Consider the following 26,876-nt stretch of genomic DNA (forward strand, 5'->3'; position numbering starts at 1 on the left):
ACGACACGTACCCCCACCCGTGTATGTACGACACGTACCCCCACCCGTGTATGTACGCGCCGTACCCACACCCGTGTATGTATGACACGTACCCCCACCCGTGTATGTACGACACGTACCCCCACCCGTGTATGTACGACACGTACCACCATCCGTGTATGTACGACACGTACCCCCACCCCCGTAGGTATGGTGCGGACCCCCAGTGCTACGCTTTCTTTATCACCACTGATTTAACAATTTTACTGCCAAGTTTAAATGCGTCTTGGTCATTCATTGTCCACAAGGATAACGTTTTTGCAAAACTCATCCAATAATCCAAGTCTCATTTCATGATGGTTTGTTAGGCTCCATCTGGTGGCCCAAAGTATGTTGTGTTCTCTGGTTGGATGATTGAAAGATCATGGAATTAAATAGAATTTCACAGCTTTGACACACAATATAATATTTATCCATTTAATATAATATTCACACTACCTAGTGGCAGCTTCAGAACACTCCCTTACTAGAGAAATGGGAGAAGAAACAGAAGAAAAGACAGATATAATTGTTGCCTTGGACTCTGAAGAGAATTCAAAAGCTTGGCCTTTTCAGTCTTTGCGATACTTTGGAACCCAGGCTTGATGGAGTGGGTCAGCAAGAGGTGATTCCATAGGGAAGACATATTTATTTTGACAAAGTTAGTGTTTGGGAATTATTTGAGCTAATAAATCACAACTAGTGCTGTCGCCAACTCTAGTCAAAAGACTGATGTACCGAAATGAAAGGATTTTTAGCCTTAAAATCTTTACATTATATCTCATGAAATTCCCATTTTTTCAGAATTTGGAGGGAACTTAAAATCCTATGATTTCTAGCAGAACCACTACATATTTAGTTGAATAGACTGACTGATTTCTCTCCATCATATTATCTCTGTGGTGGAGGGAATTCAACTGGTGAACTGATTTAGAGTGTGGCGGTCGAATACTCCGCCACAAACATGAAGAATATCCAACCTGCCTTACAGAAAGACACCTGCTTTCACTCAAAAAGACAGTATGTTAGACTATGGAGGGCGTGGGTCTGCCACCATTTTCAGAGCCCACCTTGAGGCCACTGCGGCCACCATTTCTGTCAGAGGTGGCAGTGAGGTAAGCCTTGCAATCGAGTTATGTTATGTGGGTTTTGGAGCGCAGCTAATCACCCCTGAGGCAGCCCTCGCGGCTCATTGGAACTGGCAGTGCAGCGCAAATGGACACAGGACCTCGCACTGCAGCACTTGCAGCTCATCGAAGTGAGACAGGCTGACGCAATTCGACACAGGACCTCGCACTTCAGCACTCACAGCTCATCGGAAAGGACACACGCAGACGCAACTCGACACAGGACCTCGCACTGCAGCACTCACTGCTCATCAGAATGGACACAGGCCGACGCAACTCGACACCGGACCTCACACTGCAGCACTCACAGCTCATCAGAAAGGACACAGGCTGACGCAACTCGACACAGGACCTCGCACTACAGCACTTGTAGCTCATCGAGACCGACACAGGCCGACGCAACTCGACACAGGACCTTGCACTACAGCACTCACAGCTCATCGGAAAGGACACAGGTCGACGCAACTCGACACAGGACCTCGCACTGCAGCACTCACAGCTGATTGGAAAGGACACAGGCCGAAGCAACTCGACACAGGACCTCGCACTGCAGCACTCACTGCTCGTCGGAAAGGACACAGGCCAACGCAACTCGACACAGGACCTCGTACTGCAGCACTCACAGCTCATCGGAAAGGACACAGGCCGACGCAACTCGACACAGGACCTCGCACTACAGCACTCACAGCTCATCGGAAAGGACACAGGCCTACGCAACTCGACACAGGACCTCACACTGCAGCATCACAGCTCATTAGAAAAGACACTGGCCGACGCAACTCGACAGAGGACTTCACACTACAGCACTTGTAGCTCTTCGAGACCGACACAGGCCGACGCAACTCGACACAGGACCTCGCACTACAGCACTTGTAGCTTATAGGAACCGACACAGGCCGACGCAACTCGACACAGGACCTCACAGTGCAGCACTCACAGCTCATCAGAAAGGACAAAGGCCGACGCAACTCGACACAAGACCTCGCACTGCAGCACTCACAGCTCATTGGAAAGGACACAGGCCGAAGCAACTCGACACAGGACCTCGCACTGCAGCACTCACTGCTCATCGGAAAGGACACAGGCAGATGCAACTCGACACAGGACTTGGCACTGCAGCACTCACAGCTCATTGGAAAGGACACAGGCCGACGCAACTCGACACAGGATCTCGCACTGCAGCACTCACAGCCCATCGGAAAGGACACAGGCCGACGCAACTCGACACAGGACCTCGCACTGCAGCACTCACAGCTCATCGGAAAGGACACAGGCCTATGCAACTCGACACAGGACCTCACACTGCAGCACTCACAGCTCATCAGAAAAGACACAGGCCGACGCAACCATGACACAGGACTTCACACTACAGCACTTGTAGCTCTTCGAGACCGACACAGGCCGACGCAACTCGACACAGGACCTCGCACTACAGCACTTGTAGCTTATAGGAACCGACACAGGCCGACGCAACTCGACACAGGACCTCACACTGCAGCACTCACAGCTCATCAGAAAGGACACAGGCCGACGCAACTCGACACAGGACCTCGCACTACAGCACTCACAGCTCATCGGAAAGGACACAGGCCTACGCAACTCGACACAGGACCTCACACTGCAGCATCACAGCTCATCAGAAAAGACACTGGCTGACGCAACTCGACACAGGACTTCACACTACAGCACTTGTAGCTCTTCGAGACCGACACAGGCCGACGCAACTCGACACAGGACCTCGCACTACAGCACTTGTAGCTTATAGGAACCGACACAGGCCGACGCAACTCGACACAGGACCTCACACTGCAGCACTCACAGCTCATCAGAAAGGACAAAGGCCGACGCAACTCGACACAAGACCTCGCACTGCAGCACTCACAGCTCATTGGAAAGGACACAGGCCGAAGCAACTCGACACAGGACCTCGCAATGCAGCACTCACTGCTCATCGGAAAGGAAACAGGCAGATGCAACTCGACACAGGACTTGGCACTGCAGCACTCACAGCTCATTGGAAAGGACACAGGCCGACGCAACTCGACACAGGATCTCGCACTGCAGCACTCACAGCCCATCGGAAAGGACACAGGCCGACGCAACTCGACACAGGACCTCGCACTGCAGCACTCACAGCTCATCGGAAAGGACACAGGCCTATGCAACTCGACACAGGACCTCGCACTGCAGCACTCACAGCTGATTGGAAAGGACACAGGCCGAAGCAACTCGACACAGGACCTCGCACTGCAGCACTCACTGCTCGTCGGAAAGGACACAGGCCGACGCAACTCGACACAGGACCTCGCACTACAGCACTCAAAGCTCATCGGAAAGGACACAGGCCTACGCAACTCGACACAGGACCTCACACTGCAGCACTCACAGCTCATCAGAAAAGACACTGGCCGACGCAACTCGACACAGGACTTCACACTACAGCACTTGTAGCTCTTCGAGACCGACACAGGCCGATGCAACTCGACACAGGACCTCGCACTACAGCACTTGTAGCTTATAAGAACCGACACAGGCCGACGCAACTCGACACAGGACCTCACAGTGCAGCACTCACAGCTCATCAGAAAGGACAAAGGCCGACGCAACTCGACACAAGACATCGCACTGCAGCACTCACAGCTCATTGGAAAGGACACAGGCCGAAGCAACTCGACACAGGACCTCGCACTGCAGCACTCACTGCTCATCGGAAAGGACACAGGCAGATGCAACTCGACACAGGACTTGGCACTGCAGCACTCACAGCTCATTGGAAAGGACACAGGCCGACGCAACTCGACACAGGATCTCGCACTGCAGCACTCACAGCCCATCGGAAAGGACACAGGCCGACGCAACTCGACACAGGACCTCGCACTGCAGCACTTGTAGCTCTTCGAGACCGACACAGGCCGACGCAACTCGACACAGGACCTCGCACTACAGCACTTGTAGCTTATAGGAACCGACACAGGCCGACGCAACTCGACACAGGACCTCACACTACAGCACTTGTAGCTTATAGGAACCGACACAGGCCGACGCAACTCGACACAGGACCTCACACTGCAGCACTCACTGCTCGTCGGAAAGGACACAGGCCGACGCAACTCGACACAGGACCTCGCACTACAGCACTCAAAGCTCATCGGAAAGGACACAGGCCTACGCAACTCGACACAGGACCTCACACTGCAGCACTCACAGCTCATCAGAAAAGACACTGGCCGACGCAACTCGACACAGGACTTCACACTACAGCACTTGTAGCTCTTCGAGACCGACACAGGCCGACGCAACTCGACACAGGACCTCGCACTACAGCACTTGTAGCTTATAAGAACCGACACAGGCCGACGCAACTCGACACAGGACCTCACACTGCAGCACTCACAGCTCATCAGAAAGGACACAGGCCGACGCAACTCAACACAGGACCTCGCACTGCAGCACTCACAGCTCATCGGAAAGGACACAGACCGATGCAACTCGACACAGGACCTCGCACTGCAGCACTTGTAGCTTATCGGAACCGACACAGGCCGAGACAACTCGACAAAGGACCTCGCACTGCAGCACTCACAGCTCATCGGAAAAGACACAGGCCGACGCAACTCGACACAGGACCTCGCACTACAGCACTTGTAGCTCATCGGAACTGACACAGGCCGACGCAACTCGACACAGGACCTCGCACTGCAGCACTCACAGCTCATCAGACAGGACACAGGCCGACGCAACTCGACACAGGACCTTGCACTACAGCACTTGTAGCTCATCAAGACTGACACAGGCCGACGCAACTCGTCACAGGACCTCGCACTGCAGCACTCACAGCTCATCGGAAAAGACACAGACCGACGCAACTCGGCACAGGACCTCACACTGCAGCACTCACAGCTCATCGGAAAGGACACAGGCCGACGCAACTCGACACAGGACCTCGCACTGCAGCACTTGTAGCTTATCAGAACCGACACAGGCCGACGCAACTCGACACAGGATCTCGCACTGCAGCACTCACAGCTCATCGGAAAGGACACAGGCCGACGCAACTCGACACAGGACCTCGCACAACAGCACGTGTAGCTCATTGGAACCGACACAGGCTGACACAACACCCTGCATCAAGGACAGAAGGTACAATCCTCAGTAGGACTAACCTGGTCCCTTGTACCCAGCCCACGCTTCATCGAATAACTGCGAGTGGTGCTTTGCACTTTTAGACACTATACTTACCTGGAATCTTTCAAATGTCATGTCTCCGTTTCAACTGATTGAATATTTTAGTGTCAGATTAAAGGTCGGTTCCACACATCCTGGTTGTACATTGATTCCGACTGCTGGACATTTTTGGTAAAAATCAAAACTAAGGGGCATATTTACAAGCCCCTAGCGCCAACAGAGAGTCACTTTTTATTTCGCTCCTGTGGTGTAGTGCCCTGCAACTTATATGTAAATTGGAGTTAAGCTACCACTTTTCATGGCATAACGCTCCTTCATAAATATGCAACCGTTTCACACAGGTATCTGTGAAAAAGGGGCGTGGAATGGGTGTTGCTGTTGGCGTTCCACCCCAACACCCATTGCTTTTTGACGCTGCCCCAGATCTACAAAAATCGGTAAATCTGATGCATCAAAAACTAGCGCCATGCAAGAGCAGGCGTAAGAATATCAAAACGAGGAGAAATAAAATGTGTTCTGCATTTTGCAGCACACATAGAAAGGTCAAAACAGCATTAAAGAATGCAGCCCACCTAGAAGTAACAAATCGCCATTATTGATTGTTTATAAACAATGTGCATGGTGTCCCTTCCTGCAAATAAACAATCCCATTTTTTTATATGCAACCTTGCGCACGAAAAACAACACAGGCACCCTTGCAGCTAGTGCTCTTTAATCCATAATTCTAAACGGAGATTAAGGCACTTCAGGGCAGATTTACAAGAAAGTGATGCATCTGTACAGATGCGTCACTTTCCCTGCGCCACCCTTAGAAACCCTTGCGCCACCATAGATGCGCCGTATTTACAATATGGCGCACTATGGCGCAAGGATTGACAGATGCATCAGAAATTCTGACGCATCTGTTGGCAGAAAAGTCATGCATTGCTGGAGTCGTTCGCAAGCACGACGCAACACCAGCAATGCGTGTTGAGGCCTATTCCCACTACACTGCATCACTACTGACGCTTGCTTGAAGCAGGCGTAAGGTTTTGACGCAGTGGCATCCTAAAAGTGGCGCAGTGAAATTGTACAGATTTCACTGAGTCACTTTTACGAGGCCTTCCAGTGTGGGAACGCCCACCCTGCATACATTATACCTGATGCAGGTATAATGTGGCGCAGGGCTTTACAACGTGACGCATCTTGGGAGATGCGTCACGTTGTAAATAGGCCACATTGTTTGCGCCGCTGTTGCGCCAAAAAAGTGACGCAACTGTGGCGCAAAAGTCACGCAAGGGGCTTGTAAATCTGCCCCTTAGGTTACATTGTAGGAGAGTAGGGTCTGCTTTCTATGTTCACCCCCACTTTTTGCTTTTGCTTCACTGGTTTCGACTTAGATGTGGCTGTGGGCCTGCTAATCAGACCCACAGCCCAGCTGTTCTCTCTCTAAATTCACACTATGTACTTTAGGTGCATAACCCAATTGGTAGGGATCACCTTATTGGCCCCTGTATAGTGTACCCTAGGTACCCAGGGCATAGATGTACCCTAGGCCTACTAGGGGCTGCAGCATGTATTATGCCACCCCTGGCCTGGCCTTCCATTATGACACAACTGGCTGATCACTCAGCTGGGGCAAGGTCGTGTAATCACCCCTTGCTTAGGTGTAGTATTCCTATACCTACCTTATATATAGACACATGTGTACCTATCAGCCACTCCTATGGCAGGCCTATTAATGCTTAATGCTTATTAATGCTTCATTGGAAGCGGGTTACCTCCCAGCATCCCTGAAGGAGGCCAGGGTTTCCCCGCTTCTGAAGAAAGCAGGTTCTGACCCTAAAATACTAAAAAACTACAGGCCTATCTCTCAGCTGCCTTTCCTAAGTAAGATTCTGGAAAAACATGTTTTGAACGTAGTTACCAACTACCTTGAGGAACACCATCTCCTTCATGCCAGGCAGGCAGGGTTCCGACCTCAACATAGTACGGAACTGGTGATGGCCACGGTCACCGATGAGCTAAGAGTAAGAGCTGATAATAAACAACCTTGCGCTCTGATTCTGCTAGATCTCTCGGCAGCTTTCGATACGGTCAGCCATTCCATCTTGCTGAGCCGTATCGCGAAGCTGGGGATTGCCGGCCAGGCATACAAGTGGTTGGAGTCCTTCCTGTCGGGTCGTACTCAGAGGGTCCAGATGGGGGACCGGCTATCAGGGAGTAGGGATGTAACCTGGGGGGTGCCTCAAGGATCTGCACTCTCCCCCCTTCTTTTTAATATCTATCTGCAACCCCTGATTGAGGAACTGACGTGTAAGAACTGCGAGGTCTTTAACTACGCAGACGACACGCAGCTACTGGTCCAGCTGGGTGATACTCCGGAGGCCCAGGAGTCAGTCAGAGATCTTTTGAGATTCACGGTCAGCTGGATGACTAACAACTTCCTTAAAGTTAATGCAGATAAAACGGAGGTTTTGGTGGTGACCAACACAGCCAATCCCTGGGATGATTTGTACTGGCCCCCTGAACTTGGCAAAACCCCCAGCCCGGGGTCGGTAGTGAAGAGTCTTGGCTTAAAGATCGATGCAGCTCTCACTATGGCCCCCCAGGTGTCGGCTGTGGTAGGCTCCTGTACTGCCGTGATGCGGCAATTGCGTAAACTTACTGCCATTCTCTCTGCCTCCACGCTGCAGACTATTGTCTCAGCAACGGTCATCTCGAGGCTAGACTATGGTAACGCTCTGTACTTGGGCCTGTCACAGAAGCTGATGAGGAAACTGCAAGTCGTGCAAAACGACGCGGCCAGACTGGTTTTCTCTCTTCCTAGAAGTGCACACGCATCCACCCTCCTTCGTAAACTGCATTGGCTTCCAGTGAAGCTTAGGGTCCAGTTTAAAGGCCTCTGCATGGCCCATAAAGCACTCTTTGGCAATGCCCCGGAATATGTTAAACAGCGCCTGAGGAAGTATGTTCCCGCTAGGCCCCTACGTTCTGGGGCTGTTCCAAATCTGGTTCAACCCAGATTCAAATTAAAAACTAAAGGCAGTAGTGCTCTCTCAGTGCTCATTCCTCAACTCTGGAATGACCTTCCCTCTAGCTTGAAGGAGGATTTTAACCTTCTCTCCTTCAGGAAAAAACTGAAGACATTTTTGTTTGGCACAGTAACGCCTTCAGGCTAATTGGAGTTGGCATGTGGTTGGGGAGGCGGTACGATGTTGGTGGTTGTCTGTTTAGCGCTTAGAGACCAGTGGTGATAAGCGCTCTATAAGAACCATTTAACATTAACATTAACATTAACAATCCTGGAGGCAGAGTGCTTGGTAACATGTGAGATGGTGCTCTAGCATGAGCTGAGCCTGTCTGCAGCTTTCGGAACCATGTCCTTATAGCTGTTCTATGATATAGCCTACCATATACTCTTAAAGTACCTTATAATCTTAAACGGTTATGGTAACTATGGTTTGGCTTTATCAAAACATGTCGTGTAAGGTGTCTAACACTTTGCAATAATACCCCCATACCATTTCTGGCGATGAGGATATTATTCCCCCCTTCTAGAGGGAGAAGACATGTTGAAACCTACTTACCCGGTTAAAGTTAACCAGAGCCCCAGCATCACAAAATGGATGCTGCTGCCACAGACACAAGTCTGACCTCCTGCTGCTGGGAGTCCTTCCGGCGAGGGAGGCTTGGACAATAGGTTTCCTGCCTTGGGAGGTGCTAGCACCACCCCAGACAGGCCTTAGTGTATTGGGGCAGGGAGGGATGAAAGAAACTAGACACTGCCTGGGGCACACAAGGTGTCCCATGCATAGTCCAGTTCAAACCGGCGCTGGGGCACTCCAGCCCCAGCTCTGGTGCGAAACTGGACAAAGGAAAGGGGGTGTAACCACTCCCCTTCCTGGTCCCACCCATAGGAGGGACCCTTGCAGGTAGCTCAGCCAACTAGCCCAGTATATCAGTAGGTAGCTGAGCCCTGCAGAATGAGATTATCCTAAATATGCAACTTGAACAGAAACTCTGGACCTTCGACATTCGACCTCAGGAAGAAGACTGAAGAATCTCCCTCGTGGCCAAGGAGTGACCACCCTGGGCAACCAGGCACCATCCAGCGACCGCTGCTTGCTTTGTGACTGAATCCTGCAAGGGACGACTGCAGAGACTGACCAACTCCAAGACTTCCAGACACCTCTGAACCAGATCCACATCTACAGCCAAGCTGAGACCCGTGGAGGCGACGAGGGACGTGGGACCGGCGACTTGGGAAAAGTGGCTAGTAAATGACTAGCGCGACTTCTGAGGCTTCCTCGAGGCTGTGCTTGGGGAATTGAGAAGCCCAAATCCCGAGCACCATCTGCAAAGAAGATCAGCTCCCCACACTTCACGTGTTCTGCGTGGGGCCCTTCTGCACCTGAGTTGCTCGACGTGTTGTCCGGTTGCTGGCCTGTTGGCTAGTAGCCTCTGCGACAACGAACCTTTGATTCTAACTTGCTGGTCCGGCTCCTCCAGACTGGCACCCGCTCCTCTGTGAAAGAGAAGCACCCCAGACCTTCATGGTCTGTACCAGAAGCAAGTCCTCCATTCTGCGTGGGTTCCACTTGCCAAGGCTTGTTGGGCCCTAGCTCGACATCGACGCCGGCGACAGCAAGAGCCTTCGTGGGACAGCTCATCTCCTGGTCCTGGTCATCCTTGACGCCTCCTGGTACCCGTGGCTGCTGCGACAAGCTTCACCTCTTCACCTGCATCTTCACGACATCGCCTGGTTCCTTCCTGGCTCCTGGCTGGTGACCTAGACTCTGTCCCTTTTGCTTGCAGGTTCCTTCCTTCTTGATCCCATCCTTGGGATCCACCGGACACTCTTCACTGACTGCCTGTCAGCAACTTTCCTTCAGGCATCCATAGGAGTCAACGACGAAACCCGATGCAAGTTCACACCTATGAACCCGCAGCCCATGGGCTAGGTAACTTGAGTACTCCGGTGCTCACAAGGGTATTGACTATCCTAGGGTCTAGTTTCCAAGTCTCGACTTCCTAGTTACTCCAGAAGTGTCCTAAAACTCTTAATTTCTAATAACTACTATTTCTATCGACTTTTACGCATTACGCATGAGTGGTTCCACTCTGCACCTGAATCCCGTGGGCCTCCCACTTCCTAACCTTTGGTAGTATAGTGTAGCCCCAGCGATTCCCTAGGCCTAGGCCTATCCTGTGTTCGTGACAGTGGTTCTTATACCACTTACTTAGTATATGGTTTGCGTGGCCCCTAGGGCCTAACTGTATTACTTACCTGTGTGACTTAATGTATGCTTAATAAGACTGTGTTGTACTTACCTCGAATCTCATAAAGAGTGCTGAGGGTATTTTGACTAGAATAAATACATTCTATTTTTATATACATCTGTTGTGGTGTCCTTTCATTTGGTATTCAAGGGATTACAAATGGTATAACAGCTGGCTTCACATGCCATACAGAGTTTAGCCTAAGACTGCTCTTGTCCATGCTACCACTAGGATAGATGGTCTATAAGGTTGACTTTACAACCAATCACCATAAGGGTTGTTTGGACTGATACAAGGTGTACACTAGAATTAGTGACATCATATATCAGGCCAACTTCTCACATACATTTTCTATAGTTTTTATTTCTGTTGGCTGGTAAACTGAAACAATACAACACACATTTATTTTGGATTAATTGTGTACAGCAACAGAATTTGGCAGCCAAGATTTTGTTGTGGCCGAAAATATTTATTTATTTCTTGAACCACCCTTCATTATGTGACTGACGGATGGATTACTATTACATTAAGATTCACTTCCTGCTGTGTATCCCCATCCTATAAGAAGGGGTGTTTTTTGAGGGTTTCTTACCTATGAGGGTGAGGGTCCTCAGGGAGTGAGTCCAAAGGGTGATCTCTGAGGGTTTCTTACCTATGAGGGTGAGGGTCTTCATGGAGTGAGTCCAAAAGCTGGTCGTCCGCCAGGCTCTCTTGTCACCCATCCTTATAAAGAGTAAAGTCCCGCCCAGGGGGTTTGGACACGATCCTCTGTATCTGGAGGTGCGGGTCTTTAATCCTGGGGGGCTCTGTCCATGTGCGTCCGGCTGCTGTGACCCCTGCACTCCCAGACCCTCCTGCTGGACTGCGATCTCTGCTGCCCCCTTTGCCACCATGAGCTTCGGAGCGCTTTGCTGGTCCTGCGAGGGCCCTGTCTTGGCTGCAGGGGTCCGGCTCCTCACTGCCTCACTGTGCCACCCTAAGCCCCCGGTGCCCTGCTACTCTGGGAGAGGAATACATTATCCTTTGTTTATGTCACCAATGATGTCATTTAATTTGTCATGCCTGATGTTTGTGAGTTCATAAGCAGTCAGAGCTGGCTTTAGGGCAGTGTGACTGTTGCAGACTCACTGAGCACTGACTTGGGGAGGGGCCGCTGACCTGTGGGGTGGGGCACGGGGGTGCGGGAGCAGGGGCTGCTGTCTTTACCAATAACTTATGATTTAAAAATACCTGCAGCAGAGTTCCTTGTGCATCCAGTTTTCAGGCAGCATTAAAAATGTCCAGATAATTCTTGTGATAATGTTCCTGCTAAAGAGAGAGATCAGATTTTTGTCTAGGGGCACGTTTGGCACCCCATAAAGTAGCACAGAGGGTTAATATGCCTGCTGCAAAGAACACATACCGTGCAGATCACAGACCTATAGTTTATGTGGAGAGCTGCATGGATCACTGCTTTTGTCACATAGATCCTTTTGTTACTGCAGTTCATAAGATACAAACCTAATAAATACCAGTGACTGTTATGAACTGTCATCAAAGAGCTGCATGCAAACTGAATAAAATAGGTTAGTACATTCTGTGTTTTTCTCCCCAGTCTTTCATTATCTATTCCTAAAGTTGCTGAAAAGTGTTTGTTTGGTTAGATATACATTCTTGTTAGTAAATTCAGGCTTTACTAGTGATCTAAAATGAATAAAATGTATGTGAGAGATGGGCTATGGAGAGATGAGGGGCGTGTTTGCCTGGTGGTAGTGAGGGAATCCTAGAAGGTGGTCATGGGGGGAGCTCCAGAAATGATTGTCGCACCGGGCGTTACCAGCTCTTAAGCCACCCCTGTAAGCAGTGCATGGTGATGGAGCAAGATTTAGGGGTCCATTACGATGATGGACGGAAAAGCCCTCTGACCCCCATAAAATATGGAAAAATCCCCCCGCATGACCCGCGGCATTAATGTCAGTCAAATTACGATGCACTGTAAGCGAAATCAGACTGCGGTGGACGGATGTCACAAAACACCATCCACCACGGTCTGAAAAGCTGCAAATCTGACCGCCGCAGACGGGGAAAGCTGTACAACGGCTCGAAATGGCCACTCCTGGCGCAGCATGACTGCATGGCTAATTACAATGAGAATGTGGAGCTGGCGGACTGAGCACTGCCATCCGACTGCCTCGCACACACACAGGCCAAATGAATTGTGGGCGGAACCAACCCCACAACAATGCCCAAAATGGGCCTGTGCTCCCTGCCACCCTCAATCACAACACACATGTGACAATGACACACCACAACTTGTTCCTGGAAGGGAAAGCCATGCGCAGCATGGAAGAGACATTTGGAGGTCACACCCATGTGGACACACCCACATACCACAGATGAAAACCAACCACTACCTGGACCAGCAGCCTTTGCACACCACAAGCCGAGACGGAGAGAAAGGACACCATCGACTCACACTGTACAACATCACACCCACCTATCTCCACACAACACCACTTACACTAACACACCACACACACTACACATATCTCCACCATTACCTTGCACCCTGCACCCCTCATTCATTTGTACCATGCCCCCCATGAAAATGCCCAATATCACTGACTCACAGTTGAAAGAGATGCCAGATGAGACAATCAGGGCAGAACGACATTTGTTCGTGGACCTGGTCCAACACACCCCACTTGTGTGCAAGAATCAGATGTGGGCAAGTATCCACAGCGAAGTCAATGCCGTAGGGACCACCCTACGCAGTGTGCTTGACTTCGGAAGAGGTGCGGTGTGTAGGAGAGTAGGGTCTGCTTCACATGTTTACCCCCACTTTTTGCTGGTGTTTCACTGTTTTTCAACTTAAGTCTGGCTGGGACCCTGCTATTCAGGGCCCCAGCATAGCTGCTTCCTCTCTAAAATGATTCCATGTACCTTAGGTACAGTTCAGATTAGATCTGAGGTGCCCTTATAAGTCCCTAGTATATGGTATACTATGTACCCAGAGCATAGGTACCCCAGAGGCCTACCAGGGGCTGAAGCATGTATTATGCAACAACTGGAAAGCCACCCAAAATGACACCACAGGTATGCTACTGTAGCCTGGGTAAGGTGGTGCATGCACCCCTTACTGAGATATAGGTTCACTATATCTCACCATATACAGCACATACAAACCTATCAGTCACCCCTATGGCAGGCCTTATCAATCCTGAAGGCAGGGTGCTTGGTTATATGTGAGGGGGTGCCCAAGCATGAGCTGAGCCCCTCTGCAGCCTTCGGAATCTCTTCTCCGGAGTTGTCAGTAGTGCAGCCTGACTATATACTCTGAAGTGCATTATAATCAACGGGTAAATGCTAACTTTGGACTGGATGCACGGAAACATGTCGTGTTTGATGTCAAACACCTTGGAAACATACCCCCACACCAGTAACTGGTGTGGGAGTATGATCCCACCCTTCTAGAGGGAGAGACATGACAGCACTGGTATACCCTGTAGAAACTTAATAGAGCCCTGGCATCACAAAATGGATTCTGCAGCCACAGACACAAGTCTAGCCTCCTGCTGCTGACCGAAACTCCAGCAGGGGAGGCCTGGACAATAGGTTTCCTGTCACAGGGAGGCGTAACCACCTCCCAGACAGGCTTATGTGTATTGGGGCTGGGTGGGAGTACTCTCTGCGTGCTTTGAAGTCCTGCACTGGGGGCACATTTGGTGTCCCTGTGCATAGTCCAGCTCAAACCGGTTCAGGGGCTTTCAGCCTCTGCTCTGGCGCGAAACTGGACAAAGGAAATGGGTGTAATCACCCCTCTTTCCATACCCTCCCATAGGTGGGTCCCCAGAGCTAGTCCAATCCCTTCCTTAGGTGTAAGTAAGGATCCTCTGTGACCAGAACTTTAGATTACCCTGGACGAAAGTCTGAAGCCAAATCCTGGACCTTCGACGCTCTGCTAAAGACCAGAGAACTGAAGAAATCTCCCTTGGGGTCAAGGAGTGACTCGGCTGCTTGGCAGGCACCAACGAGGCAATTTGTGGTCTGCATTATCGAAGCTCCCGACGGACTCTGAAGTATTTGCAGCCCAGGAAGAGAATTTCCAGACATCTCAGACATCTCAGAGGCTGGCCCGAGTCCCCAGCAAAGCTGAGACCCGCAGCCCTCGTGAGTAGTGTGGAACCAGAACTACTGGTCACCCTGCATTTCTGTAAGTGCATTGACTTTTCGACTTCTTTTGAAGTCGTGCTTGGGCTGACTTGTAACCCCCAGCTCGAGCACTGAATTCACTGAAGATTGTCTGCCTGGTCATTCCGAGTGATCCGTTGTGTGGTGGGTCCCTGAGGGGATAACTTTGTATTTCCTTGGACTTCCCTGGTTGCTCCAGACGTGCCCTGACTCCTTACCAAGTGGTGAGTACCACAGACCTTGCTGGTCTGCACCGAAGCATCTTTCTCGTTTCTACCTGGGTTGCGGTTGCAAAGGTTTGTTGTGTCCAATCCGGGCACCAACGCTGCAGCACTTGACATCCTTTGTGGGACAGCTCGAATCCAGCTCCTGGTTGTCCTCAACACCTCCTGGACTTCGTGGCTGAAGAGTCAAGCTTCATCTCTTTCACCTGAATTCACCCGGCATCGGTGGGCATCTGTCCATCACCTTCCTGGTCATTGGCTAGTGACCCAGACTCTGTCCCCTCTGCTTTCAGGTTCTTCTCATCTTAGATCCAGGCTTGGATTTCTTCGGACACTTCGCATCCTCATGGCAGCAGCACTTCTTCGCCAGCTCCCATTGAAATCGACGATGCGACCCGACACCAAAAGACACCTATGCACCCGGCTTCCTTGGGTGAGGTAACATGAGTACCCCGGTGTTCCCGTGGGTGCTAGCCCTAGAACTTCCTAAGTCCAAACGGGTTTGGTCCTGACTCATTTCTAAGTGTCCCTAATCTTTACAAATCTAACCGCGTCTTTCCCCATAGAAGCTAACGGGAGCTCGCTGCTGTGTTCACACACTGCACACGGCCCGTCAGTCCCCTGTGTCACTACTTTGGGTAATTCCTTGGGGTCCCAGCGACTCTACAGGCTCTAGCCCTTGTGTCTAGTTAAGTCGTGGTTCTTATACCATTATTTTAGTATATGGTTTGGCTCGCCCCTAGGGCCTGACGTGTATTTTTACTATTTTACTGTGATTATTGAAGTGAACTTATGTGTTTTGACCTCTAGTCTCATAAAGAGACTAGGAGGGTGTGTTTAGTAATAAATACATATATTTTATATATATACCTGGTGTGGACATCTTTTCATTTAGTGACTCAAGAGATTATAGACTGGTAAAACAAGCTGCTTTACATTCCTTCACGACTTAGCCTGAAGGCTGCTCTCAATAGCTACCACTAGGATAGCTTTCAATAAAGGTTGTCTTTAACCATTCACCATAAGGGGTTGTTTGGACTGATACAAGGTGCCCACTATAACTAGTGGACAGCATATATCAGGCCAACTTCTCACAGGGCGACCTCAAGGACCGGGTCAAGCACCAGTCCCAGAGGAACCACGCGGGGGACCAGAGAACTGGTGGCAGCCCTCCCATTTCACCACTAACCTTCATTGAATGGGAGGAGAAGGTACCTGCTATAATGCATTCAGGGAGTACCACAGGAATCGAGGGGTGACTGAAGGCTGGTGAGTGCCAACAAAATGATCACATCATACTACTATGCACCGTTGGGCACAACAAGTGAGCCCCAATCGCCCGCCCATATCAAACCCATGTGGAATGCACGCTTACAAAATGAATGGATCACAAGGACAGCATCTGCTCAATCAGCTCAACCTCACAGCTAGGTGGTCAGCTCATGCCTCCCAAACAGCATGACTCACCCTCCCCACCCGACAGCCATGTGGCAGCTAACACCATAGACTGTGCCTCCCAACAGGTAGCTAGCCATCTTACTGAGGAGTGGTCATTGAAACCAGACAGCAAGAGCACGACTCCCATAAGGCCCTCTGTCTCCTGTCACAAACAGCATGGAGCCAAATGACCCCCACATCCCGCACTGGGTAGCCAACTCTGGAAACCCCCATAAGTGTAAAGGCAGTGCACATACAGCTAACACCATCGAGAGGCCAGATGATTCACAGTGTCACTGATGAAGTCGCATGCAACTGCAAAGCAGAATACAAGAACGCAATCACAAAACGTCAATGTACAAGTCCCATTGCCTCAAAGCAGAAAGACTCGGGTCAACACAATACATGCATGGAAACCCTGTCAGCCCTCACAAACCACAGGAGGTAAGCACAAAAAGCACAACACAAATCATGATGTAGCGGCATAGTAGTCAGATACACATTCAAAAGACATAAATGTCCAAGCATCTACTGAATTGGATGAGCAACAAGTTAGTACCAGAGGACATGTCCTCAGAAACACAACATTGTTACACATGAAATTGGCCCTTTAGCCATGTCACATCGCCAACGATCAATAAGGGCAGCCGGAGGTTTAACATAAATGTTAAAAAGAGTGGGGCTCAGGGAGGATCCCTGAGGAACTCCACAGGGAAGGGAGAATGTGTTAGATCTTTCCCCATCAAGGTCCACCGTTTGTGTTCTGTCTGTCAGAAATGATTTCAATAGGTCCCAAACAGATCCCTGTACCCAAACCTCCAGCAGACGGTCCAACAGTAACTCATGGTTAACAGTATCGAAGGCCGCCGACAGGTCTAGCATGATGAGAATGGCTGACCCACCCTTGTCGACAGCCTCACGTATCTCTTCCGTGGCTTTTATCAAAGCCGATTCCATGCTGTGCCCAGCCCGGAAACCATATTGGGAGGGGTCCAATAAGTTATTGTTTTCCAGGAACAAGCTTAGCTGTTTATTCATGGCCTTCTCCAAGATTTTAGCCGGTAGGGGGAGGCGGGAGATAGGCCGATAGCTATTAGGGTCACCAGGCTCTAAGTTGTCTTTTTTTAGGAGAGGTAAAATGGAGGCAACTTTCCAGGGTACCGGGTAATGCCCCGTCTCCAGTATCTGATTGAGTAGAGGGGTTAGGGAGTTGATAATGATTACCGGCGCCATCTTCACTATAGAGGCCGTACAGGGGTCCCTAGGGGAACCAGATTTACAACCCATAAGCAGGTTAGAGACCTCCTTGTTGGTCAGACGGATAAAGGTATTAAATGTGGGTACATGGTAAATTGTTGTGGTCACAGTGTCTCTAACACTGAGTGGTCTTGAATAAATGTTAAAGGAGGAAAAGATGGTATCCACTTTATTTAGAAAAAAAGTGGCGAGCTTATTAAAGAGCTCAGCGTCGCCGTGCCCAACAGGTTTAGGGGGAGTCATAAGCAGGGTTACAGTTTTAAATAGTTCTATAGCTGAGGATTTTGCACCGGCGATTTTTTCGGAAAAATAGCCCTTTTTTTCCTCCTGCAGAGTTCTTTTATAAGCCGAAAGGCTAGTTCGGTAGAGCCCCCTGTCGACTAAATTGTACTTCTTTCTCCATAGGCGCTCCAGCTTCTTGCATTTAGATTTAAGTTCTTGCAAATTATGAGAGAACCAGGGGGCAGAGGGAATCAATCGACTGGGGGAACACCATTTGACCGGCGCCAGTTTGTGGCAGGCTGCCTCGATCCAGTCCTCGTGGGTTGCTGTTGCTACCTCTATATCCGAGGAGGGATAGGGGGCTGACTCTGTCAAGGTTGTCTCAAGGTTTGACGGATTTATGTTTTTCCAGGACCGCATGGCTACTTTTCCATTGGGTTTGGAATAAGAACGTATAGTGGGGGCGGAGGCAATTACAAAAATAATGGCTGCATGATCAGTCCAGGGTAGTGGCAGGATGTCAAGGATGGAAAGAGTGGAAGAATGGGTAAAGATTCCATCTAAGGTGTGACCCTTCTTTTGGGTGGGGCCAGCTATCAGCTGCTTAAGATTCCCACCACCCATAGTTTCCAGCAGCCTGGCGGTGTCCGAGTCACCGGGGTCCTCCAGCTGAAAATTAAAATCACCTAGGAAGGTGAAGGATTTGGCGCAGAAACCCTCCTCCAGTAAGGATTCGAGTGAATACAGGAAACCTCCTTTAGGGCCAGGGGGTCGATAAACAAGAATTGCTTTAAAAGAGTCCTGTGGCCAATGTCGAACAATGATTGACAGAGCTTCACATGTGCCATTGGAAGCTACCTCAAACGCGGGCTATTATGATAAATGACGGCCAGTCCTCCTCCTTTCCTCAAAGGTCTGTCTAATGTATGACGGAGGTAATTATGGGGGGTGGCTTTGACTAAATCCGGCCCGGATGCGCTGTCAGTCCAGGCCTCTGTGATGAAGGCCATCTTAAAATTGTTTGTTTCTATGAACAAGCAGCATTCCGAGGAATGTTTTACCAAGGATCTGACATTGAGTAATAAGCATTTAAAATCATGTTTGATCTTTGATGTATCTGCACCCAGATTGCTACCAGAGAGAGCTCTGATCGGAAGCGCCGAGAAAGGCGGGAGGGCAATTGAACAAGAATCACATAGTTTATCCAAATTCGCCGAAGCATTAAGAGGCAGACTTTTAATGCAATCTGCCTTACCTCCACATGGGTTTAATGTCTGTAGCCTCTCACTTGAGTAATTTAGGAGACCGGATACAAAAGGGGCAGGGATCCTGGCCCTGAGCCCGGGCCAAGCGCGGACGGGCGCAGACTGGCTTGCTTTAGGCGCGCCTGCGGCGCGCCCGCTGCGCACGTCCGCTGCGCTGTCGCTTCAGCATCTGCTTAAGTAGCTTTCCGGCACTAGACCGCTATCCCCCAATGGCTGCCAGTCCCCGCCTACCGCTGCCGTGACTATCAAACGAGCGTCAGCTGGCTTCCGGTAGAGGCGATGGGCGGCCGAGTTCAGGTCAGTGAAAAGAGTAACAAGTAACATGAAACCGAACACACTCCGGACTACTGGCCTTGGCAATGTTTATCAGTTGCATGAGATAGAGAATCTGCAACTATGGCCTACATCTAACATCGGAAAATCTTCCATTTGAAGTCCTAATGACACCACAAGGATGTTGCTGTTCATGAGTCTCCAAAGGAGTGAATTCCAGACACAAAAAGAATCCACTAAGGATTTCACGTCCCTACAATGCTCACCTGGCATGACGTCATGCCGTAATGGCTCGCCAGTGAGAAGTGAGGAGTGGGACCATGCACACTCTGGTGTGCCTGCTGTCAATGCATTCCAGCTGAAAGGGCGGACCAACTGTGGCAGGGCACAAAACAGAGTACGAAAGAGACCCATCCCGAGGCCCACTCCAAAAAATGACAGTGCCCAGCACCAGTGAGAACCGGTCCACTGAAAGCCCTGTATATACCTCAACATCATGTGTGACTGATGACATACTGACATGAATGCCTAGTAAAGCCAAGGCAAAAGTCATGTCACCTCAATTTAAATGTGCAAAACATGAACTTCTTAGTTGTGCTGTGTGCAGAACATGCTGACAAAATGACCTTACCCCAAAAGGTGACTCGATAGCAACAGCAGGCGACCGTGCCATGTACGAGCCTAGCCAGCCCCCCCCCAACCCCCACCGGAAGGTGAAGCCTCAGATGCAGAGTCCCTGGTCTGTTCAGGTGAGGAGGACCGACATGGACCCTCCTGCATGCACAGGCCAGGCATTACGGTAATGGGAACAGTTGCACAAAATGTCCTTTTTGTGCCAATGTACTGATGACTCCCCCATACGTGATTGTGGATAGTCATTTGTGGCCTCACATTCCCACAGCGAAAGCATACTTCAATGAGTGTGCATGCACAATGAGCCTCTGTGTAGACAAGTAGTCACTCCCACACCAGCCCTATGATTTTCAGATACCAGGTGTCCTGACCTTCCAGCGCGATTCAGTCAGTGCTGAACACGGCTCGCCCACTATTTTCACGGTGAACTGACACAGAGTATTGATAGCATCTGATACTGAAGGACGTTGAACAATTTTTATCAGACATGTGGGCTCTGGCCTTGTCCCTTTCTTCCATGCTTTTATGGAAGTACCATCGGGTGTCAATCCTCCAATTTGCACACTGCATTTTGTGCATACTGACCATTACTTTGGCTGTACATCAGAGCTCTGGTTCTGAGATAGCTCTCACGCCATGTCTGACCATCCAGTTGGCCAGGCCGAGCCTGGTCAGTTGCAACTGTAGCGTGACTGCATTCAGCTTCTCTTTGGATGTGTCCCACTGGCTGTGCTGGGCATCAGTTATAGGCTAACGCTCCTCTATGCCTACTTCACATGCGTGCAACCCGTCTTTTACTGCATGAGATGTCGGTTTGGGTGGGCCATGGATGTCTGCCTTTCAAACACATGCCTTGCTGACCTGGATCATGAGCTGTGGGTGACTCCTTTGTTTGTCCACGTGCAAGACTGCTTTCGTGAGATACATTTATGGGATGGCTTTCAGTGTGTCAGGTAGGCTGACAGTTGCACCTGTGCGCTTGCAATGGGATGCTCCTTGCAACCTTGTGGTGCGAGGAGCACATCTGTTCCTTCATACTTCTGGATTGGATGGTGATCCTCATCGCTGAAGATGAACTGGATCGTCTCTTCGAAGCTGCTGTGCCTTCTTGGATTCGTGATGACTTCACAGCAACAGGAACTGTTGGTGACTAATTCAATCATCGTCTCCCTTTCTGCACGCCACCTGACAAGATTTGGCATCCAGCTCTCTCACTATGGCCCTGTCTGCATTGGCTTCGACTGTGCTGTGCTCTGAGGTATATTGCGTTTGGTACCAGAGACCAGGGCAAGTGGAGGCTGCCATCTGACTATCATGGACTTTGTCGTCTGGCATAAGCCCGGCTTCCATTTTGCAGCTGTAGCACATGAAGAAGACATGACTTTGTTGTTTTGTGAGTACCCAGGGCTCGAGCCTGGGGGTACACGCAGGTACACAGCACCCCCCCCTTTGCACAGGTTTGACACCGTTCCCCCTGCCAGGACGTTGGTCCCCACAGGCATATGCTTAACTTGTCCCGGTGTACCGTCCAGATACCGAGAAACGTTCTGCAGCACCTGTATATTATTTGCTGTCCATTCCCAGCAGCAATGTGCATGCAGCGAGTGTGCCTTTTTTCACCTCCAGCCGGGCTTAAGTAAAGGGGCCATCCGGCCTCCTTTTGTTTATACATGCTGACTGGGGTCCGCCTTGAACCTTACATTTGTATGTAGATGCCACAGAGGGGAATATGTGCACACAGCTTGCCATCTCTACACAGGTACTTAAGGGAGGCATGATTGTGCCTTTGTTCTGTCCCTGTATATCAATGCAAACACTGTAAGACTGTTAGATTGTCCCAGTATTTGCACAAATCATGTTAGTCGCACTATTTTCCTTTTTTCATAGCGCTAGGTCGCGGTGTTGTGAGGTTGTAGTAATCTAAATAGTAATCCCAAGGGCCACACTTACCAGTGGCCCGCAATACCAAGTCAATAATAAGCAGTTGGCAACGTAGAAGGTTCAAGCGTTTATTGGCCACAACAGAACTCTACATAGAGGAGCCTCATCGACCCTCACCCATCAGGTGCGCCGAGGAAGACTGTTGGCCCCTTGACAAGATCACACTTATATACATAACAGACTCAGCATACAAAGCATTGTAAGTGGAAAAACACCAGTTAGCCCTAGAGCTCCTAAATGAGCTCATACCATCTGCCCGTATAAGGTTACTATCTTCTACAGAGAAGGTCGGCCGGGTGACTCCCTTTCGTCTCGGGCACAGAGGAATTTCGCTTAGTACTCCCTACTGCAGATGTGACCTTGGGCCTCGGCTGTAAATACAATTCACCCTGTCTCTAGGCTGGTACGAGCTAAATAATACAGACGGTGGGGAGAGAGAGAGACACGTGATCTGAGGCACGACTGTTCATGATCCAAGATGGCCACAGTATGGCTTTTCGGCCCTTTCTATCATGCAGGACACGGAGACCAAATGGGTTACCTTTTAAAGCAGTTCTCGGTGCATATGGAGTAGAGGTACAGCCTAAGATACATTATGCTAACTTCACATATTTGACTCGAATCCCACAGAACGGCCCTTTTTAGCATAATGTAGCTATCCATCAAGCTATTCTTCGAAAATACCCTTGTCTATCTGCATTATGTCATGTATTTCTTTCTGTGCTAAGTGAGCGCTCACCCTAGCGGAGTTTACTTCAGGCTTAGGGAGAGCAAGACGAACTTGGGCAGTACAATAGGAGCCGCAAGCGGGCCCACATTGGATGCAAATGCAAAAAGTAAAAAGGAAACCCCTATTCCTAGGAGGATCATGAATATTTTCCAACCCCAGGTGGTAAGGAGACCCCAGAACCACCCCGAAAGGGCCCAGGTACCTGTCTCCGTATGGATTTCAGATGCTAATCGATGCAACTTCTGAATGGCCAAATGAACCGAGGGGGCGGAGTCAGGTATATACACACAGCAGGAGCTGCCGATCACTCTGCACGCTCCTCCGCGATCAGCTAGGATAACGTCCAAAACAAGACGGTTTTGGAGCGTCACAAGTCTGGTCGCTTGAAGCTCAACTGTGATATTAGTTAATATCCCAGCAGTGGTGTTCACCACTCCCTCTACTACCCTAGACAATCTTCTAACTTCTTTACTGGTCAAAATGGGTCCCAACATAGGCAGGACTCCTTTTATGATATCAACAAAGTGTTGGGCGGGGGTATCAGTCTGATCGGTAACGTCTCCATCAGGGTTTCCTGAGTCTAAACTCCGTCCATTTAATGAGTGGGACCTGTGGTAGTCCGAAGGTGCTATATAAACCGGAGGGTATAGGAAGGATAAGTAACATTTACCTGACCACCCTCTGGGGAGCCAGGTATAAGCATTTTCTCCGCACACAAAATATACATTCGAAGGAGTGAGTATAGGCGGGCTACTAGAGGTTTGTAAGCTATAGGTATAGTTACATTTACTAACTCCGATAGATAGATGGCCAGTACCATGTATGCAAAAGGAGGACGAGGTGTTCAGCACAGGGACCGGAATGATCCTATCATTCGATACATTTCTTTCCTGGAAATATCTGAAATATTCGGTAAAATTGAAGGACACAAAATCTAATACTTCGTCCCTCAGCCAGGTGTCATTTTCATGTTCCGTATACACATTCATGCAAGCGGTAGGATCCAGGGTACCATCCGTACCCTCAGCATTCGGGGTGAATCCCTGATGCTTTTCTATATAGGCCAGGATTAGTTCGTAATCCTTCTCGGAGAATCGGTGTTCGTCCACAGTATAATGTTCATACATCATTGACAATAATTTAAACCAAGCTTCACAACTGCCTAAATATGACAAAGGCATTGAAATGAATAGATCATGCTTGTGCATTACAGAAGGAAGGAGGCCACATACCCAGCAATTCGTGACATTAGTTGACTTATGAGTTTGATGTAACATTTCAATAAAAGCATTATTCACATATGTCTGACGATGCCTCTCTTTATGTGGCGCGAAAGTCTGAAAGTGGTGCTCCCCAGGAGCGGGGGTGGTAGCTATCAGAGTGTGTACAGGATGACGAAATTCTAGATAGATGAATATTCCTAAACATACCATTAATGCAACAACTATTATGGCAATAAAAACAATCTTGACACGCAAACTCCAAGTCGAAAACATTGGCAGATGTGGATACAAAGGGTGGTGCACTATGGGACGCTCCTCTTCAGGGACAAAACGAGCAAAAGGGTACATTCTCACTAAAAGTCCAGATATAACCTCGGGAAAAAGGGGGGTTTCTACAAGCAGTCCAACCTGCCGGAGGGTGCTTCTTTCCTGTGTCCGTATTTGAGCCTCACAGGCAGACTCCTATTGTTCCAAAAAACACAAAAAGGAATAAGGGCACAAAAACTTCTCGCGTCGGAGTTGCACTTGACACAACTCTTGCTGGAAAGAAACTGCACCTGGGCCCCTACCAACTGATCAGTGTCTCTATCTTCTTTCTGAACAGAGCGTTATCAAAAGTTCCGAGCTCTCAACTAGTTCAGTCCAGTGTTTTTACCTTTTCCCAGGGTTTTACTCAGACCTTCATTCTCATTCTCTAGACTGAACCTGGGATCTTTGCTTTCTGTCGGGGCCGCAGGTTGTAGCGAACATGACCCGGTATTTCAGGATTAATGAAAAGAACAGGCACAGTGGGGTCATGTAAAGGACTGGGTGTGTGACTTTCTCTGTCACATATTGCATTCCCAGGTGTCAAATTACCTGTCGCAGATATCGCCGAACTCACGACACCCTCCGCTCGCCCATCCGTTTCTCCTTGGGCTTCTGGGGAGGGTGACTTTTCGGTGGGTTTATCACTTCCGTGCCTTAACGCCTCACCTTGGTCCTGCTGGTCATCTGGCAAGGGAAGTGGAACTCTTTTCAGGTGGGAGACGTGGATCCAATGCCGCTTCCCTTCAACTTTTACCGCCGTCATTGTAGCCAGGAGCACTTGAAAGGGCTTGGTCCAGCGCGGATCTAGACTCGATTTTCGTTGGTTGTTCCTAACCAAAACCCACTGTCCAGGCTCCAGGCTGTGTCCGGGACCCTCCGGCAGAGGCTGCAGTACTGCTGATATCTGTTGATGAATGGAACGGAGATCTTTAGTTAGTGCATAAAGGTAGTCCGCCAACATAGGATATTCAATATCCCTAAAAGATTTTTGTCGCGGTACGCCCCATACATTAGCGGGTCTACCAAATATCACCTCATATGGTGATATCCCGCTCCGTGAGTGGGGAGTAGTTCTTACAGATAGTAAGGCCAGGGGTAAGAGGTCAGGCCATTTTAGTCCCGTTGTTTCCTGCAGCTTAGCTAATTTTAGTTTTAAGATGCCATTATATTTTTCCACCAACCCCGCTGATTGAGGATGACGGGCAGCATGGAACTTCTGCTGTATTGACAGGCCCTTGCAAACATGTTCAACAAGGTCAGCGTTGAAATGTTTCCCATTGTCACTCCAGATCACCCGTGGTAACCCATAGCGGGGAAAGAATTCCTTTACTAGGGCCTTCGCGGTGGCTAGGGCAGTATTCTGCTTGGTAGGGTACGCCTCTACCCACTTGCTAAACGTGCAAACCACTACCAAGACATATTTTAGATTGTTAACCCGCTCAAACTGAATAAAATCCATTTGTAATACCTCGAAAGGTAGGGTGGGGGGCGCAAAGCTACCAGTCAGAACAGGGATACTCCCTCCTGGATTATGCTGTAGACAAATCATGCAATTCTGGACTAGTTGCTTTGCAGTCCTGTGGATGTTGGTATTATACCACACAGGATCTAATATTGCGCAAATACCCTGAATCCCCACGTGTGCGGGACCGTGTGCCATGGACACGACAGCATTCACAAATGCATTCGGCAGCAGCCATCTACATCTTTCTGATGGATCAATCCAACACCCATTGTCATCTAGCTTCCCTATCTGTTCTTGCCAGTACTTTAGTTCTTCAGGGGTTGCTTCTAATTGCAATTCTCTCACACTGTCTATAGTATTATTGAATGTCTCTGTTTCTATCATCCCTTTATGCAGGCTTGTTACAAACATGGAGGTGGTATTGGATTGGGCAGTTTCTTTAGCGATTCTGTCCGCAAAGGAGTTTCCCTTACCTTCATCATCAACTACTGCTTTATGGGCACTACTTTTAACGACAGCTATGGCTTGGGGCAAGGTCAGGGCGGCTAACAACCTCAAGACCAGGTGTCCATTCTTTATTTTCTGACCATGGGATGTAAGGAAACCTCTCTCAGCCCACAATCTCCCAAAGCTATGTGCTACGCCAAAAGCATATTGGCTATCGGTGTAGACCTTTATCCTTAACCCTTCGCCCAATTCACAAGCCCTTAGTAGTGCAACTAACTCAGCAGCCTGGGCCGACCGATATGGTACCTTGGCCATCTCAACTACTGTTTGCAATGTGGTGATCGCATAAGCAGCGGTCGTGGTGCCGTTGGGTAACCTAAAACATGAGCCATCGACATACAATTCCCCCTGAGGGTCAGATAAAGGAATGTCTGTTAAATCTATCCGCCCCTTTGTTTCTTCTTCTGTCCGGAAGATGCAATCATGTATATCTTGACTATGGTCTTCCAAAGGGAGAGGTAGTAACGTAGCAGGATTCAAGGTGACACATCGTTTGATAGTGATATGTGGTGCAAACAGGGTCAATTCGTACCCTGTAAGACGCGCACTAGTTAAGTGTTGCGTCTGCGTTCTGTTCAGTAATACGTCCACAGCGTGAGGCACCATCACTGTCAGGTCCGTATTCAGG

This window comes from Triturus cristatus, chromosome 7, assembly GCF_964204655.1.
Source record: "Triturus cristatus chromosome 7, aTriCri1.1, whole genome shotgun sequence".
Taxonomy (NCBI): Eukaryota; Metazoa; Chordata; class Amphibia; order Caudata; family Salamandridae; genus Triturus; species Triturus cristatus.